At 52.5% G+C, this 4,581-nt stretch overlaps 1 pseudogene; it reads right to left on the bottom strand.

Moving 5' to 3' along the window:
* Positions 1–2,520: 2,520 nt before the first annotated feature.
* LOC144774163 (18S ribosomal RNA) lies at positions 2,521–4,229 on the bottom strand (annotated as a pseudogene).
* Between the last annotated feature and the right edge of the window lie 352 nt (positions 4,230–4,581).

The raw sequence follows: 4,581 nt of genomic DNA, 5'->3' as shown, positions 1-4,581 counted from the left end.
ATGATTTTTTTAGGCCTGTGAGGATGGAGCCCAGGGCGCGAGCTCCCGTCAGAGGGCCCGGTTGGAGCTTCTGAACTTAACCTTGCAGGGGGGCCTCTCCAGGCCTGTAGCACCCTATCCTGGGCACTTGGACGCATGACAGGCTGCAGAAGCTCTCCCTCTAGGGCCCGCTGGAGCCCAGGAAAGGAGCCCGGTCCATGCTTCTTAAAAAAGCCATGTAGGGAAGTCCCCTGGGCCTGTGGGACCACCCATTTTGGGCCCCTTGCGATGCAGCAGACTAGAAGATGGGGCCCTGGACTGATGCACCCACCCCATGGAATATTGGAGACACTGGGGCCCCATTCAGATACTCTGAACTAGGCCATGCAGGGGCAGCATCCTCTTTACAACCCAGTGGGCTGGGAATGGGAGCCCAGGGCCCTTGTGGGCTTGCAGACTAAGGATACCTGAGTCCCTGACCCTGTGGAGTCTCGCTCTGTGTCTCAGAAGCCTTGACTGCAGCCAAACAAACAGCCCACAGTCACCAGATAGGCCCAATTATCTTCGATTGACCAGAGTCTGGCCTGGACCATTACAGGGCAGGCTGCTTTGTCCGTGACTGCAAAGCCTATACCCCTCCACTGTGTGCATAATGGCACAGAGGGTGGGCGCATGGAGCCCAGGCCCCGTCAGAGCTCTGATCGAGGTGTGACCATGGCCTCCCTCCCTGCCCAAGATAGAGGAAGAGGCCTTTCCTGGCCTGCTGCTTCCCCTCTGCCAGGCCCCGCTCATTCTTAAGAGAACGGGAAGCCTTGCACCGATCTACCAACTGTACCTCCTGGGCGGTGCAGGACATCGCCAACAGTTGCTGCCATTCGAGGCTAGGCCCAGGCATCTGCTGAGGGCTTCCCAGAACTTTCCTGGGAATATGTTCCAGCCCAGCACCCCAGGGATGAGCCTTCATGCTGGGCTGGCCTCCGCTCTTTACCCTCATGCAGCCACCCTGCCTTTCGGTAGTGACTATCACCACCATACCATGGGCTAAGGCTGCTGCCTTGGGTGTGTGCCTTCCTGGAGCCCTTGCCTGGGGAGCCAAGCAGGGTTAAGCCCTGCCCACCCCATGCATTCTCCCCATGGGCATACCTGGTAAACCCATTTGCCTTGACTATTAAGCTCCCGGGGAGACAAAAGTCAGAGTTAGCCCACATGCTGGCCCACTGGCCATCTAGTCAGCCAGCCCACCAGGCCATCTGGTCAGTCAGCCCAGTGACCAGATGGCCCAGGATGAATCAGTGACCAGATAGCCCAGGCCAACCGAAAAACCAAGTCTCCGGGCCTCCGGCCCAGACACACGGTGGTCCACCGATGACAGGAGTGGCTGTGCACACTGAGGCTGGATTGAGCAATTTGGACATCCAGCCGACATGCAGGCGATCCTGCCCCAACCATGCACCCAGATGTGCAGGGTGTGGGAGAGTTCCCATGCCAAGTAGCAGATGGTGGAGGCAGCCTGCCATGGGCTAATAATCCCCTCTACATCTCTCTAGCCTTTGGGGTATGTTGGTGGTGGATGCCACAGGTACCCACAGATGGAGACAAAAGCTTGGGTCAGAGGATGACTTTCAATATATTGCAGTGAGGTAGCTGTTCTGCTACTTACCAAACCCTGCTCGAGAATCAGATACTCTACAAATGATTTAGCATCAGGTGTCCCACTAGCATCGGGTGTAGTGGGCAATGGATGAGTCCCACTTTCATCCATGCAGCTCTACACACTGGCTCAAAAGGCCAGCTATCTAAAGCCAACTGAGACTCCACTGCACTCCGGGGGATTCTGACTCAGAGGTGTTCAGTCATAAACCCACAGATGGTAGCTTTACACCATTAGCTCCTCAGCCAAGCACATACATCAAATACACCACTTTGCCCAACCCCTGCAGCATCAAGAGCCCCCTCCTTGTGTGGTATCCCGAGCCATGCTGGTGGGCTGGGGTAGTCCATACCCATACCTGATTGGAGGCACCAGAAGGGAAGAGCTCAGTGGCTCCCTATCATCTCACACACCCTCACTGATAGGAGCTAGAGTTCCCGTCTTGGCTCTGGCTCCTTCTCATCCAGGCTGCCTGCCACATGAGAACGGCCTCTCCTTGGTTGCCTGAAACCCAGTCGGGCATGGATAAGGTGCTGGAGAGCCCAGGGTGACAGGGCCTCCAGGGGTGGTTCCAGCCCGGATAGGCACTGCCATTTGGTTCCCCCCGCAGAGTTGTGCTGGATGAGCATGGATTTTGCCTCAGGAGGGCTTTCTATCATGCCACTTCTGGAGGGGCGGGCCACCTCAGGCTCTCACATGTACATCAGTTGGATCCTTAGAGATGGAGGAGCCCACCCCATGCGAGGTCCTCACTGAAATGCCCCAGAGGCATACAGACCACTCTACCGGCCAGGGCAGGGCCAGGACCTATGCCTATGGTCTGTTTTCCATTTGGTATGTGGCTGAGGGTTTCTGACTGACACCATCAGTTACTCGGGTCACTCTGCCATTAATGATCCTTCCGCAGGCTCACCTGTGGAAACCTTGTTATGACTTTTGCTCCTTCTAGATAGTCTATTTTGATATTTTTCTAGGGCACTCATCCAGGGCTATTGGTGACCCTGCTGGGCTGATCTGAGGACATCACTAAACCATAAAATTGGTAGTAGTGACAGAAGGTGTGTACAAAGGGCAGGGACGTAATCAGCGCAAGCTTATTACCCGCACTTACTGGGAATTTCTTGCTCATCTGAAATACCAGCAATCCCCAAATCCTATCATGAACAGGGTTCAGTAAGTAACCTACACCTGTCAGCAAAGGGTAGAAACATGCCGGTCTGTTCAGTGTGGGTTGCCTTCAGCCCTAGACATCTAAGGGTATCAGAGACCTGTTATTGCTCGATCTCATGTGGCTGAACACCACGTGTCCCTCTGAGAAGTTGAAAGCCGATCGCTGGGCGTCACATAACTAGTTAAGATGGAGGAGTCTTGTTCGGTATTGTAATTAACCAGACCAATAGCTCTACCAACTAAGAATGGCTATGCATCGCCACCCACTGAATCAAGAAGGAGCAATCTGTTAATTCTTACCCTGTCCGGGCTTGGTGAGGTTTCCCATGGTGAATCAAATTAAGACACAGCCTGCGTTACTGGTGGTGCCCTTGCATCAATTTCTTTAAGTTTCATCTTTGCAACCATGCACCCTCTAGACTCAACGACTGGTTTCCCAGAAGCTGCTCAGCGGGTCATGGGAATAACACTGCTGTATCACTAGTGGGCATCATTTATGGTGGGAGCAACAACGGTATCTGGTTGCCTTTGAACCTCAACTTTTCTTCTTGATTAATGAAAACCTAATTGGCAAATGCTTTTGCTTTGGGTTGTCTTGCGCCGGACCAAGAATTTCACCTCTAGTGGCACAATATGAATGCCCCCGGCAATCCCTCTCAATCATGGTCTCAGTTCAGAAAACTAATGAAAAAGAATCAAAGTCCAATTCCCTTATTCCTAGCTGAAGTATTCAGGTTACCAGCCTACTATGAACACTCTAATTTTTGTAAATGCTTAGGACACCCGGGACACAACAGAGGGGTGCCAAGAGGCAGGGGCTGGGACAGGTGGTAGCTCGCCTCGTGGTAGAAATTCCATGGCTGCTGGTACCAGACTTGCCCTCCAATGGATCCTCATTTAAAGATTTAAAGTGTAATTGTTCCAATTATAGGGCCTCTATAGTGTCCTGTATTATTATTTTTCATCACTACTGCCCGAGTTGGGAGGGCATGTTGCTTTCCATGGATGTAGTAGCTGTTTCTCAGGCTCCCTCTCAGGAACCTAACCTTGATTCCCTGTTACCCATGGCCAAGATGGTAGCCACAGAAACTACCATCAAAAGTTGATAGGGCAAACATCCGAAAGTATCGATGCCGTCACGGGGAAGTGCAATAATCACAGGTTATTTAGAGTCATCAAAAAGGCCGTGCGAGCCCGGATGGGTCTTAGTCCGATAAATGCATGCATCTAGGGAGGTCAGTGATCATCGTGTATCATGTATTAGCTCTAAAATTACCACCGTTTTCTTAATAACTGACGGACCAATCAATGGGACCATAACTGATTTAAGGAGCCTATTTGCTATTTCACTGTACCAACAGAATGTACTTACACATGCATGGCTTAGTCTCTGAAACAAACTTATGCTAATGGCAGGATCAACCAGATAGCCTCACTTGTTGGACTGGGTTGGGAGCCACGTGCTTGCCGTGAACTGACATAGGCACTCCTTGGGAACCTGCTGAGGAATCCTACCCACCTCAGGAGTTTACTAGGTAGACAAGTGCGGTCACACAGGCACTGTCAGGCCCAGCCATCTCCATGGAAGGGAGAGGTGGGCTGAGTTGCAGCCTGAGAGAGACACAGGGGTGCCGAACTAGACGCAGGGACACGCTGGTGTGGATATGTACTAGGTGGAAGAGGGTGACAGCATGGTGCTCAGGGGCCTGAGTGTACAGCACTAGCCAAACCCTCACAGGTCAGGCCGCCCTGTGCAGCAATATCAGCTTCAAGTTACTGCC

The sequence above is a fragment of the Lissotriton helveticus genome, chromosome 8, assembly GCF_964261635.1.
Source record: "Lissotriton helveticus chromosome 8, aLisHel1.1, whole genome shotgun sequence".
In the NCBI taxonomy this organism is placed as follows: domain Eukaryota; kingdom Metazoa; phylum Chordata; class Amphibia; order Caudata; family Salamandridae; genus Lissotriton; species Lissotriton helveticus.
Note: the sequence above shows the minus strand (reverse complement) of the source record. Positions and strands in the feature narration are given on the sequence as shown.